The 14,701-nt window shown below is 42.0% G+C and overlaps 1 long non-coding RNA gene across 1 annotated transcript; it reads right to left on the bottom strand.

Moving 5' to 3' along the window:
• Window positions 1-2,988: 2,988 nt before the first annotated feature.
• LOC114026469 lies at window positions 2,989-11,298 on the bottom strand. The gene is made up of 4 exons (XR_003567125.1): window positions 11,177-11,298; window positions 10,541-10,651; window positions 9,913-9,955; window positions 2,989-3,045 (listed from the first exon to the last, which is right to left on the bottom strand). It is a non-coding gene; the product is annotated as an uncharacterized LOC114026469 (long non-coding RNA).
• Between the last annotated feature and the right edge of the window lie 3,403 nt (window positions 11,299-14,701).

Here is a 14,701-nt window from a genome sequence, read left to right as displayed (position 1 = left end):
GCACTTTTGGAGGTAGCAAAAATTGACAACTGTGTGCCCATTGACTTGGGAATAGCTGGTAGTTGTCCTTCATTCTCCAAGAGGACCAAAATGTTGCGTCAGAGTTAAGTTTCATTGTGTCTGACTGGCTGATCAGACCAATATGAGCTCAGAATGCTCTACCACAGGTTGGGCACAAATAGTCCATGTGAACATTGCAGGTGGATTCTCTAAACCTGTGCATCTCATATTTCTTTTGAGCTACTTCAATTCTGCTTTGCTCATAGGGCACAGCACCTTCTCTTATGAGGCCATGCCATGCTGGGCAGTCCTGTGCCAGTGTCTCCCATGACACACAATCAATTCCAAAGTTTTTACTTGAGAGTGCTCTTGAATTGCTTCTTCTGACCACCATGTGATTGCCTGCCTTGCTTTTTAGGCAAGCATGGCCTTTGGCATTTGAACAACATAGCCAGCCTATTGGAGTTTTGTTCTCTGCAGTAGAGTTTGAATGCTTGGCAGTTTGGTTCGAGAAAGGACCTCAGTGTCTGGTACCTTACCCTGCCAGGTGATCTTCAGAATCTTCCTGAGACAATTCAAATAGAAATGATTCAGTTTCCTGGCATGGCACTGGTATACTGCCCAGGTTATGGGGAACAGTAGAACACACTGTGGCACATTAACTAGAATATCATTGTATTGGAAGTAGACTAATAGTGAATTAAACTGGACCAGGAAAAGAATATACAAAATAACACCAACGAAAAAAACATCAAGTACTTTGAAATGAGAAAACGCACTTTTATCTTTTCATTGAAGTAAAAGATTATGGATGTGGTACGTTTCAAATGAGTTCATCTGATTTGTTTTGGTTCTTAACTGCCCTGGCTATTGATTGGGGAAGGGGGGATTAAGTCAAATCTCACCTTAAAGACAAAGCCCATGAGGACCTAGCTCACATGCCACTTCCCTCCCTCTCCTGTGGGAAAAATACTCAATCTTTGGATTCAGAGGATCTAGATTCGAATCTTGTCTCTGACATTACCTGTTGGACCGTGGACAAATGACTTAACCTCCCTAGGATTGTTTCTTCAGTTGTACCATGAGGGGGTTGGACTAGATAACCTGAGGTCCCTATAAGCTCTACATGTGACAGCTAGATGGCACAGTGGATAGTGCTTGACTTAGAGTAAGGAAGATCTGAATTCTAGTCCTGCCTTAAGACACTTACCAACTGCGCGACCCCGGGAGAATCACTAAACCTCTCCCAGCCTTGCTGTAAGGACCAAGTGAGATAACATATGTAAAACTCCTCACAAACCTTAAAGAGATATATAAATGCCAGCTATTATTATCTGATTCTTTTCTATCTTCCTGCTTCCCTGCACAAATCACTATATATTTTGGCTATTTCCCATATTTATTTCTCTATGAAGATTTATATTCTCCCTTTACCACTTGAAAATACATGATCTTTGGTTGACAAAGCAGTTTTCTCTCTTTAATTATCATATCCCCATTGCCCAACACGAGGCCTAATAAAATGCTTGTTGCTAGATCCTGAAAGAGCCCCTCATTTTGAGTTTTGCTTTTTCTTTGTTTCTTTGTGGCTTGGGGAAGGGGGTGGAGAAGGTGCGGAGAGAGGGAGATGTGATTGGGGGATCCAGAAATGATTGGGTTATAAAAACAAAGGTCTATCAATAAAACTTAAATCAGCACTGAAGCCACTGCAAAGGTAGATCATCTTTATTGCATTAATTAAAAAAAAAAGTTGCAGCCACATGGTGGCTATCGGTACAACCATCTGATATCTCCCTGTAGGGTGGGGGCAGGAAAAAAAGCAACCAAGATAGAAAACATCATCTATACTAGGAATAGGAAATCAAACAGCTGCCCCTCCTCCAATTGCTGCCCAGACCTGGGGAGAGAAATCCTTCTGAAGGCTAATAAGAACAGTGAACTCCAGGAGCAACCCCATTTTAGCCAACTTCCATTTTAGAGAGCAAAGACTGTCCCTATTCCTCTCCATTCCCAGGAGGCGCAATGCCCAGAGCTCTTCCTGACTCTAAGATGGGCAAGGTTTTCCCAAGTGAGGTCCCTGGCTTCCTTCCCAAGTAGAGGCCCAGCTACCCCTGCTCACAATATCACAGTCTACAACTGCTCCTCCCAGAAAGCATTCTTGTCCACTCCGCCCCAGTAGCGATACACTTCAATCACATCACAAATATGAACTAAGAATGGGAGTGGGGGCTGGAGGGAGTGGAGGCCATGAGTTTCAAGGGACATGTTTATGTAACTTTTTCCTCCAAACTAGTTCCAAAATTTGATGAAGGCAGTGCAGCAGTCCTTAACCTCTTTTGAGACATGGACCCATTTTTTCTAGTGAAAACTATGGGCCTCTTCTCAGGATAACATTTTTAAATAATTGAAAGAAATGCTAATTGCCAGTTAGAAGTCAGTAAAAATGAAATGAAATAAGATGAAATTTGTTTTTTCCCCATCCAAGTTCACCAACTTGGATGAAATCTGTCCATGGACTTTGGGTTAAGAAACCCTGCCATAAAGGACTGATCTCTCCTCCATTTGTCCAGAGCAAGAATGAACAGCCAAAAGTCAATGAGTTCAAGGTCAGAAGGCTTTTTAACTCTCTGATGCTGGACTGCTCCTTTGTGCTGCACGGGCTGAATGCCAGGCTACAACCAGATTCCTGGAACACAATGTGATGATGCTTGAGATGGGTTTAAATCAGGTTCTTGGAACAATGTCACCTTTAGATGAAACCCATCGTAAGTACGGTCTCACAGCTTTGGCTGGAAGCAGGCGTTCTTCAGGCAGTCCCTTGGGTGGATTAATGCTGGCTGGTGGGCCCCTGCTGGGCCAGTGGCTACGGAAGGGATAACCCTCTAGTAATACCCCCAAGGACTCCATCAGCCTAACGAAGATGGAGAGGAATGTCAAAAGCATGCCCAGCATGTAGAGGTTCAGCACATGCTTCATGGTAGGAAGGCTCTTCAGGTGGACAGCAAAGAGCTCGATTCTGTCTGGGGTCACCTGATCCTTCAGACCCTGGGAAGAAAGGGCAGTGAGAATCATGAGCAACTCTGGAGGAATTAAGAATCCTGCGTCTTAGACAAGAGCTTCCTAATTTCATTCTTGTCCCTTTGGTCATATGATAAAGACCCCTTCTCAGGATCATATTTCTGATTAATATAAAATAAAATGCAGAAGGAAACCAATTATATTGAAATAAAGATGGAACTGTTTTTCTCATCTAAATTCATGGACACCCCTCCCCAAATCTATTAGGGCCCATTTTGGATCCCAGATTAATAATAATCCCTGATGTAGAGGCTACAGAGAAAGCATTAAGAAAAAGATTAATCAATATGGGAAGCTAACCTCTGCCCCAGGGGCACAAAGACCATTTACATTTCTATTCTCTTGATCCAGCCAGCCTAAACTGAAGGGCTATTTAGATCATAAAGTGAAAAGAGGGCTTGGGAGTTTAACATACTAATAATCTCTTAATCCTCCATTAAAGTCTTATTTCACAGGGCTGATCTGGACCTGGAGGTGACCCTGGGTTCTAGAAAGGTACTGGGAACTCCTTGGGAGCGAGGACTTGCCATTCTTTGTACCCCCAGCACTTGGCACTGTGTCTAGCACATAGTAGGTGCTTAATAAATGCTTGTTGACTAATTGGCCAATCTGGAAAGGCCCTGTTTATAGACTATTTAGTTGACTGGACGAGTTAATAGTTAACATTTATAGACTGCTTTATGTTTGCGAAAATGCTTTATATGTTATCTCATTTGTTTCTTACAATAACACTGTGAGGTAGGTAATTCTTTGTTATCCCCCAAATTTTTCTAAAGGGAAGCAAAGATTTAAATAGTATTCCTACTACTACCATCACCAGCATAGCATGGCATGGTAAATGACAGAGGGCCTGTCTTGAAGCCAGGAAGATGTGGGTTCAAGTCTTGCCTGGGACACATACTAGCTGTGTGACCCTGGACAAGTCACTTTACTGCTTGGTGCTCTAGGGAGCTCTCCAAGACTACAAGTTGAAGAGAATGTCCTAACCTGCATTGACAGAGGGTGTTTCCTTACCTAAGAGTTCCTATCAATACTAGGGAAACCACAGACCATGTCCCTACCTCCATACTCTCTCTTCCCATTTCTTTAGCACTGGCGGTTTAGAAAGCATTTTCCTCACAGCAACCCTGAGGTTGGGTCTGTATCTGTATACCCATTTGATAGATAAGGAAACTGTAGCTCAGAGATATTATGTTCAGGGTCACATAAGTATGAGAGTCAGAAGATAAGAGTGTCACATCTGACTCTACATCCGACTATCTAAAATAAAGATGAGATTTGAACTTGAGACTCACTGTGCCCTAATCACCCATTTTCGGGGAAAGGGAGAGAGGTTAACAAGTTGCTAGGGCAAGGAGGTAGTAGGAAGATTAGCTTAACGTAGGTAAGCTTCTGAAAGTTCCCCACCCCCCATTCCGCTAATTAAAGCTTTATTTTGGCTCCTGTCCTAGAAAGACTCTCATTACCACCTGCACAGGATAGCTCCAATGGCCTCAGGCTGGTAGCAATGTGCTACTGGGGCCAAAGAGTGGGTGAGGGACTCAGAAAAAGGAGGGAGAATGGATTTTCCAAAGTGGAGCCAAGGCAGGCTGGCCCAGCAAAAGCCTACATATCAACACCAGACCAAAGAATGATCAAGAAATCCAATGAGATATAGGAGGACTCTCTGGGAAGAAAATGTTGATGATGTAAAAAACAAAAGACATCAATAAAAGTTTATTAAATAAAAAAAAATTCATTGAGAAACTACAGTAAATTATTTCTTCCATCCCAGAACTATACATAAAGTCATGCAATAGGAAAATGCCAGCACCAGCACAAGCTAACAAGCCTGAAGCTTCCCAGCTGGACCAGAAACGGGTATAGACCAAACTGAAATTAATGATTTCCCAAGACAGCAAGAAATAGGACAAAATCAAAAGACTGGGAAAAAAGAAAAGTAAATGTGAGATTGCTGATAGGTGTATCACTCCCCCCTGAAAAAAAGGGAGGGCAGTGGAAACAAGCTTTTTCAATGTATAGATGAAAACTGAAGAAAGATCAGAAGAAAGCACAGATAAGCAGGGCAGTTTTGAAAGTAACATGTGAGACTTGTCATATGCTTTTTCAAAAATGCAATGGACATACAGATTATAGAAGGCACCTACAAGCCACCTCACAATTTTTGGACAAGGCCCTGAGGAGCTATGCAACATACTCCTATCCTTGAAAGTTGGATGTTATGTATGGGACTACTCCATTGATGTAGGGGCAGCTAGGTGGTGCAGTAGATAAAAACACGGGAATTAGGGTTAGGAAGATTACTTTCCTGAGTTCACATCTGGCCTCAGACACTTAACTAGCTGTGTGACCCTGGGCAAGTCACTTAACCCTGTTGGCCTCAGCTTCCTCATCTGTAAAATGAGCTAGAGAAGGAAATGGCAAACCACTCCAGTATCTCTGCCAAGAAAACCCCAAATGGGGTCAACGAAATGTTGGACATGACTGAAAAAAAACAAAACAAAACAAAAAAACAAATGAATGACCAACAACTCCAGCAGTGTGGTCTGGAGTTTGGGAAAACAGAAACAGAAGAGATACTGTTCGTGCCAAAAGTACAACTTGCCATCATTTTCTTCCCATGAGCCATGTGACCCTGAAGGAATTACTTGAGATTTTCAGTTTTCCTGTCCTTCAAATGGGAATAATGTGCATAGGGTACTTGTTTTGAAGATCACATGATACAGCACAGTGAAAAGCATTTTGCAAGCCTTTAAGGATTTCTGGGGCAGTGCTAACATTAGTGGATTCAAAGTCAGAGGACCTGAATTCAAGTCTCAGTTCTGCAGTTTACTACTTCTAGAACTTTAATCAAGTGTTTCATTCCTCTGGGCTTTGGTTTCTTCATCTGTAAAGTTAGGAGGTTGAATCAGATGAAGTCTAAGGTTCTTCCGGCTTTATATTTATGACCCTTTTGCTCATTCCAATAATGTTCCCCACTCAAACTCACCTTTGCCATTAAGTCTTCCCTGATCAGAGTCAGTAAAACACTCTATACCTCTCACAATAATAACAGAAGCTGCTCAGTGGCTCAGTGGATAGGGCCCTGGACCTGGAGTGAGGAAAAACTGAGTTCAAATCCAGCCTTAGACACTTAACTAACCGTATGACCATGAACAAGTCACTTAAACTGTCTACCTCAGTTTCCTCAACTGTAAGATAGGGAAAATAAATAATAGTACCCACCCTGTAGAATTGTTGTGAGGATGAAATGAGATAATATTGGTAAAAAGAGCTTAGTTCAGTGCCTGGCTCATGGTAGGCGCTTCATAAATGCTTGTTCTCTTCCCTTAATAAAAATAGCTCACATTTATGTAATTTTCAGTCATGTCCAACCAGGAAGACTCATCTTCCTGAGTTCACATTTGGCCTCAAGACACTTAGTAGCTATGTGACAAAGTCACTTAACTCATTGGCCTCAGTTTCCTCATCTGTAAAATGAGCTAGTGACAGGAAATGGCAAATCACTCCAGTATTTTTGCCAAGAAAACCCCAAATGGCATCACAGAGAGTAGGACAAACCTGAACAAAAAGTATTTATGTAGCACTTTCCGAATTTTATCTCATTTGACCCTCACAAAAATCCTAGGAAAAACACAACTATGAAACACTTTTTTACACAACCAAAGTCAGATCTAAATAATGGAAAAAACATCAGTTGCTCATGGGTAGGCCGAGCTAATATAATAAAAATGGCAATTCTACCGAAGGTAATTTACTTATTCAGTGCCAGACCAATCAAACCACCAAAAAATTATTTTATAGAGCTAGAAAAAAATAATAACAAGATTCATTTGGAATAACAAAAGGTCCAGAAGAGAACTAATGAAAAGAAATGCCGGGGAAGGTGGCCTGGCCATTCTAAATCTTAAATCGTATTACAAAGCAGCAATCATCAAAACTGCTTTGTACTGGCTAAGAAATAGAGTGGTGGATCAGTGGAACAGGTTAGGTACACAAGACAGAGTAGTCAATGACTATAGTAATCTACTGTTTCATAAACCCAAAGACCCCAGCTTCTGGGATTAAGAACTCACCATTTGACAAAAACTGCTGGGAAAACTGGAAAAGAGTATGGCAGAAACTAAGCATAGACCAAAATCTCACACTATATACTAAAATAAACTCAAAATGGGTTCATGATTTAGATATAAAGGCTGATACTGTAAGCAAACTGGGCAAGCAAGGAATAGTTTACCTATCAGATTTATGGAGCACAGAAGAATTCATGACCAAACAGGAGATAGAGAACATTACAAAATGCAAAATGGATAACTTTGATTACATTAAATTAAAAAATTTTTGCACAAAGTCAATGAGTAGAAAATTGGGAAAGAATTTTTACAACCACTGACTCTGATAAGGGCTGCATTTCTAAAATACATAGAGAATTAAGTCAAATTTATAAGAATACAAGTCATTCCCCAATTGATAAATGGTTCAAGGATATGAACAGGCAGTTCTCAGATGAAGAAATTAAAGCCATCTATAGTTATATGAAAAAATGCTCTAAATCACTAGTGATTAGGGAAATGCAAATCAAAACAACTCTGAGGTACCACATCACACCTATCAGATTGGCCAACATGACAAAAGAGGAAAATGACAAATGTTGGAGAAGATGTGGGAAAGTTGGAACACTAATGCATTGTTGGTGGAGTTGTGAAATGTTCCAACCATTTTGAAGAACAATTTGCAACTATGCCCAAAGGGCTATAAAAATGTGCATACCCTTTGATCCAACAACAGCACTTCTAGGGCTGTATCCAAAAGAGATCATACAAATGGGAAAAGGACCCACATGCACAAAAATATTTATAGCAGCTCCATGGCAAAGAATTGGAAATTGAAAGGATGCCCATCAACTGGGGAAAGGCTGAACCAAGTTGTGGTATATGAATGTAATGGAATACTATTGTGCAGTAAGAAATGATGAACAGGCAGATTTCAGAAAAACCTGGAAAGACTTGTATGAACTGATGCTGAGTGAAGTGAGCAGAACCAGGAGAATGTTGTACACAATAATAGACATGTTGTGGGCTGACTAATATTGATAAACTTAACCCTTCCCAGTAATACAAGGATCTAAGACATCTCCAAAGTCCTCATGATGGAAAATGCTATCCACATTCAAAGAAAGAACTATGGAGTTTAAATGCAGATGGAAGCATACTATTTGCTATTCTTTTTCTTCTGTTGTGTTTTGCTTCCTCTCTCTAGTGGTTCCTCCTATTGGTTCTAATTCTTCCTTACAACATCACTAATGTGAAAATGTTTAATAGGAATGTATATGTATAGCCTATATCAGATTTTGAGCCTTCTTGGGGAAGCAGGCAGAGAAAAATTTAAAACTCAAAAGCTTATGGAAATGATTGTTGATAAATCAAAATAAATTAATAAAAAAAAATCCTAGGAGGTAAGTACTATATGCCATTTTATGGATGACGAAACTGAGGCAGAGGTTAAATGACTTGACCAGGGTCACATATCTAGTTAAGTGTCTGAGGCTGTATTTGAACTCATTTCTGACTCCAAGTCTAGGGCTCTATCTGCTTCACAATGAGATCAGAGGATCTGTAGTTGGGACTAGACTTTAGAGGGCCCTCCAGTCAGTCAATTAATCAAGTACTTACTGAGTTCTTTCTATCAGGAACAGTGCTACACACTGAACTCACATCCATCCACAACCACCTACACCCACCCACAGCCTACACCCCACCACACACACACACACACACTCTCACGACAAATCCCTGCCCTCAAAGAGCTTAAATTCTAATGACAGTAGATAACATAACACACCACATACAGAGTAAATGCAAAGTAACATTAGAGGAAAAGACTGTAACAACTAAGGGGGGGTGGGGTGAGGGAGACTACCAGGAAAGGTCACTCCCTTATTTTCCCAGAGAAAAACTGAGGCCCAAAGAGGGAAAATAATTTGTTTAAGGTCACAAAGTTTTTGAGAGGTGGAATTTGAATCCAAGCCTTTGGATTCCATATCCAGTGCTCTATGAAAGAAAGGGGGAGGGAGGAGGGGGGGGGGAGGGAGAGGGAGAGAGAGAAAGAGAGAGAGAGAGAGAGAAAGGGAGAGAAGGAGGGAGAGAGAGAAGGAGGGAGGGAGGGAGGAAAAAGGAAGAAAAAAAGGATGAATGAAGGAAGGAAGGAAGGAAGGAAGACCGTAAAGATAATATTGATTATAGGCTTCAATAAAACTAACTTTGGTGGTAGGCTTTCAAATCAACAGATCAGTAGTTATTTGTGTACATGAGTATTGGAATAGTTAATGGATAATAACATTTCTTTCATTTCTAAAGCTCTGAGAGTCTCAACCTATCTATCTCCCCTATATAGTATAAGCTCTGGGAAGGTACAAACCGTCTTTTTAATCCTTTTATCTTTCAGGAGGACCTAGCAGATAGCTGGTTTTTCAATAAAGAACCATAGCCTCAAGGGTCAGGAGGCAGCCTCTACTTCTCTCTGAGAGGCAAATCACCTTAGTTTCCCCAGTAAAGATGGGACTATTGTGTCTTCTACCTGGCTTACAAGGTTGCCATTAAGGATGAAGTGTGAAAAGTAATACATATAAACAACACATAAATATGTCACATTGTAATTACAGTCAGAAGTCACCCTATAAAAACAACTATCTATCACTATTACTTAATCCTTAGAAAACATTTTACATACATTATCTCATTTGATCCTAATGGCTTAGCCAATTGGGGACCTCTCAAGTATTATCTCCATTCTACAGCTTAAGAAACTGAGGCTCAGAAACTTTCAATGACTCACCCAATGTGGCAGAGCTAGTTCTCCAAGTCCAAAACTCTTTTCACTGTAGCAATGAAAAATGACCAATTTTGTTAAAAGAGAGAATCAAATTTATGGACCTGATTCTAAGAAATACCAGACTTCCCACTACTAAGCCTTAATTTTTATTAGGTGCAAAATATAACCCCACAATAGGTTGTTATAAAGAAAAAAGTTTTGTCAAGTGCTATAAAAATGTGAATTACTTCTCACTCCTTGAGAGGTTAGGACATACAAGTCTTTATTTAAAAAAAAAAAAGTCTATCCCTAATCCCCTTACTAAAACCTAGTAAAACCCAACAGCTCAATCCCACTTAAGTCTCCAGAATGGCATACCTCTCCTACTTGGCCTAATTCTCAAGGCAGCCACCATCAGTTAAGGTAGAAATCTTAGCCCTTAATGGACATTACATCCAGGCACTACAGAACTTGCTCCTGGCTAGAGGCAGTCAGGTGGATGGCACAGTGGGCCTGAAGTCAAGAAAAACTGAATTCAAATCTAGCCTCTGACACTTACAACTGTGTGACCCTGGACAAGTCACTTTACCTATCTACCTCGGGTTCCCCAACTGTAAAATGGAAATAATAAAAATAAAAACCTATTACTTACCTCACGAGGTTTTTGTGAAGATCAAACGAGATGATATTCTGTTAGCACTGTTAGCCAGTGTCCGGTACGTATTAGGCGCTTAATAAATGCTTGTTCCTTTCCTCTCTTTCCCTAAAAAAATAAAATAAAGTTCATCATGTGCCTTTTAAAAAAAGGCAGGAATACATGATTATTTAGGAAAAAAGCTTTTGAGAACAGAAAGGGAACAGAGACCGACCAGCGAGGTGGAAAAGAAAGCGCGCGGATTTGGACTCGGAAGCCCTGAGTTCTTTCTGATTCTTGACCCTAAAAAATCTTGAGCCTCAGTTTGCTCAGTCGTAAAATGAAGAAACTGGACTAAGTGATGACTATCCAGCTGCATAACTCCTCAGATCCCACGGACCAGAGTCTGCGACCACAAGGACCTCATCTCCACGTCCTCATCACTTGGGGAGCCACCCGGAGGGGGCAAACGGGCCTTCCCCGAGACAAGCAACACAGACGAAAAGGAAGACTTGCTCCACAGCCCGAACCCCATCCCTGGGCGGAGGAGGGGTAGACCCGGGACCCAGACCAGGAAAACGTGGCTTAGTGAGATGGGGGCTGGGGTTCTTGGCCGTTCAGTCTCGGCTTTGGCCCGCTGCTTTTGGAACTTACTGCAACACGGAACGTAGCGAGAGGTAGGGGACGACCGGGGGTCGCGGGTCGCGAGCCGCGTGCTCCGAATCCAAGGAGCTCCCGCAGTGAGGACCAGCAGCCGCAAACAATTTCACCGCGTTCTAGCCCTACAACCCCCAAGATTTATAGCTTCCCCGCTCTGGTCCCGCCCCTTAAAGGGGTAGCGCAGGTTTAAAGCTTACACTGCGGGTTCGCTCCTAGAGGAGACGTGTTGGCAAGAGCAGTAAGAAGGAAGTGAGTGGGGATGGGGGTGGGGGTGGGGGAGGGTGTTGGAAGAAGCCCCAATCCCGCTGTACTTTTTCCTGGAACACGCAGATAAGGAAACCCTTCCAGCCCTGAAAAAGGGAGGAGAGGAGGGAGATACACAGAGAGATGGACAGCAAGAGAGACAAATACAGAGAAACAGAGACCGAAGAGCCAGTGACAAAGGGACAGAGACAAAAGTGACAGAGGCAGAGAAACAGAGTTAGAGACAGAGAGATAGAAGAGACAAGACAGAGGGAGATAGATGAATAGTCAGAGATAGAGATAGAGAAGAGACCAGGACAGAGGGAATCAGAGAAAGACAAAAGAGACAGAGACTGAGAGACACATTTTTATAGTTTCGCTCCCTTCCAGCGTAGGAAAATTCAGGCACAGTAAGGCAAATTTCCCTGAGATCTCTGTAGGATGAACTCAAAGGGCTGGGTGTCTCAGCGTCCAGCACAACTGAAGGAGAGGACCAGAGTGTCTTCCGAGCTGATTCTTAAGGATCCAGAGTCTGCTCTAGGCCTACTTACTTAGCTAACATTTTATGTCGTGTTTTAGGGTCTGCAGATCAAGTTACAGACACATTCTCGTCTCATCTTTTTTTTTTCCTTAGGCAGGGTTAAGTGACTTGGCCAAGCTCACTTAGCTAGTAAGTGTCCAAGACTACTGGATTTGAACTCAAGTCCTTCTGACTCCCGAACCAGTGCTCTAGCCACCGTGCCACCTAGCTTCGCCCTCGTCCCATCCTTCTTCCAAGGCCCAGCTTAGGTCCCAATCTTACCTTCTTGGGGAGTGCTCACTCTCCCTCCTTTAATATTCCCCTGGCACTTTCTCCTCCTCCCCCTTCCCCTTCCCTCCTCCTCCCCCTTATTATTGCCCACCACCTTTTATTATACTACTAAGCTTCTGGGTTGCTGACTTTCTTTTGTCTTTACATTTATATACCCAGGGGCCAGCTGACACCAATTCCCTTTGAATTGCTCTGACACCTACTACCTAACCCGCCAAACAAGCAAACCAGCCAAGTATTTCAGAGACTACTACTACTTTCCAGCCGTAGTAGTAGGCCTTGGAGATATCGAGACAAACACCCACAGGAAACTTACTTCTATAGGGGGAAACAACATTGTTATTCAGTCCTGTCTGACTCTCCTTGGCAAAGATACTGAAGTGTTTTGCCATTTCCTTCTCCTGCTCATTTTACTGATAAGGAAACTGAGGCAAATAGTGTTAAGTGCTTTAGCCAGAATCACACGGCTAGGAAGTGTCTGAGGCCAGATTTGAACTCAGGAAGTTGAGTCTTCCTGACTCCAGGCCTGGCACTCTACACACCACAACATAAACAAACTTTATTCCTGGTAATTAGGGGTAGGGATGGCTTTGACAGCTGGGGAGAAATCCAAAAAAATCTCATGTAGAAGACAGCCCTTGAAATGAATTTGAAGGAATCAAGGGATTCTAAGAGGCTGGCTGAAGTGGGGAAGTTAAAGTAAGGTTGCCTCTCCTGCCTCAGTTTCACGGCATCCTAGATTTAGATCTGGAAAGGACCTTAAAGGTCGTTGAGTCCAATACACTGGTTTTAAAGATAAGGAAACTGGGGGCAGCTAGGCAGCGCAGTGGAAAGAGCACCGGCCCTGAAGTCAGGAGGACCTGAATTCAAATGTGACCTCAGACCAAACACTGGACACTTATTAGTTGTGTGACCCTGGGCAAGTCACTTAACCCCAACTGCCTAATTTAAAAAAAAAAAGAATTATTAAAGATAAGGAAACTGAAGCACAGAAAGACTAAATGATTTGTCCAGGCTCACACAGCTCATCTGTGACAGAGGCAGGGTTTGAACTCAGTCTTTCTAACTTCTGTTCTCTCACCTCTACCCACTCCACCATGCTGCCATTCATCTGTAAAATCCAGAGGCTGGACTCAAGGAAAGGCCTCCAAGGTCCCTTCCAATTCTATAAATGTATGACTCCTGGCAAGCTTTCATTTAACCGCTGCCTAATAGTGTGCCAATAGTGATGAATTCACTACCTCCCAAGGTACTACCATCACCATTTTACAGATGAGGAAATTGAGGCACAGAGTGAATCAAGTGACCTGCTCAGATGAAAGAATTGTTAAGTAGAAGAATCCAATTTCAGACCCAGATTTTCTGACTCCAAAACCAGCATTCTTTTAACTGTGTGTTTCCTAGTTGCCTTCTTCTGAGGCATCATTGTTTGAGTATGGACAAGGCCTAGGATTTTCTAAAACTATGCCACTGAAATGGAAGCTCTGGTCTACCCATAAAGCTAGGAAAGCATCAAGTTCTCCCTACCACAGGTTGTGTGTCTATAATCTGAGGCCCCATCCACCTGAATTGGGAGAGTTTCAAAGTATAACCAATGGGTCTTTCATATATCCCAAGGGTGTGGCCCTTTTTGGATAATACAGAGATATTGAAACTTGATAGAACCTATATAAATATAAACTCTTGGGAGGGGTGTCTTCCATTTTTAAGCATGTGAAGGGACCCAGAGATCAAAAAGTTTAAGAACTGATGGATTCTTAAGGACCTTTCCAGCTTGAGATTTTATGAACTGTTTGGAAACAGGTGCAGAGTAGAATAAATCTTAATCTAGAAAATTCAGCCAGAAATAAAGCTTGTCATGCTATTTGTCTGGTTGACAGTTCTCTTGCTACCTATCCTGGGAAGAGAGAATGCCTGGGAGTACCCATAACTTTGTCAGAGGCTGGTCAGGGCTGGAACAGGCCTGGGGGTAGGGAGAAGCCCAATTAACTGCATCTCGACCTTTCCCCTACTTTTCTGTACTCTATATTGTCAGGCAGGGGAGGAGGCAGAGAGAGGGGGTTGGGAGATGGAATAAGGGAGAAGAATAGAGCTGAGGAGTGCCAGAAAGGGGGTGGAAGTTTGAGAGCCTTCATTTTAACACTTTCTCCTGATTTTCCCACTCTGCTTCTAGTCTTCCATGTCCATTCTTTTTTGCTTATGGTTAGGCCTGGGTAGTATAATTTAAAAATGACAACATTACCGAAGTTAATTTACTTGTTGAGTGCCATGCTAATCAAACCATTTTATTACTTTATAGAGCTAGAAAAAATAATAATAATTGAATCTATCTGGAGGAACAAAGGTCAAAAATCTCAAGGGAAATAAAGAAAAAAAAGTAGAATACAAGGGGTCCTAAAGTAATTCTTTTGCTCAATATTTCCTTTCAAATTTTGAGGTCCTATTATGTATATGGAAACATTTTT

This window comes from Vombatus ursinus, unplaced genomic scaffold (assembly GCF_900497805.2).
Source record: "Vombatus ursinus unplaced genomic scaffold, bare-nosed wombat genome assembly UNPS02014839.1, whole genome shotgun sequence".
NCBI lineage: Eukaryota > Metazoa > Chordata > Mammalia > Diprotodontia > Vombatidae > Vombatus > Vombatus ursinus.
Note: the sequence above shows the minus strand (reverse complement) of the source record. Positions and strands in the feature narration are given on the sequence as shown.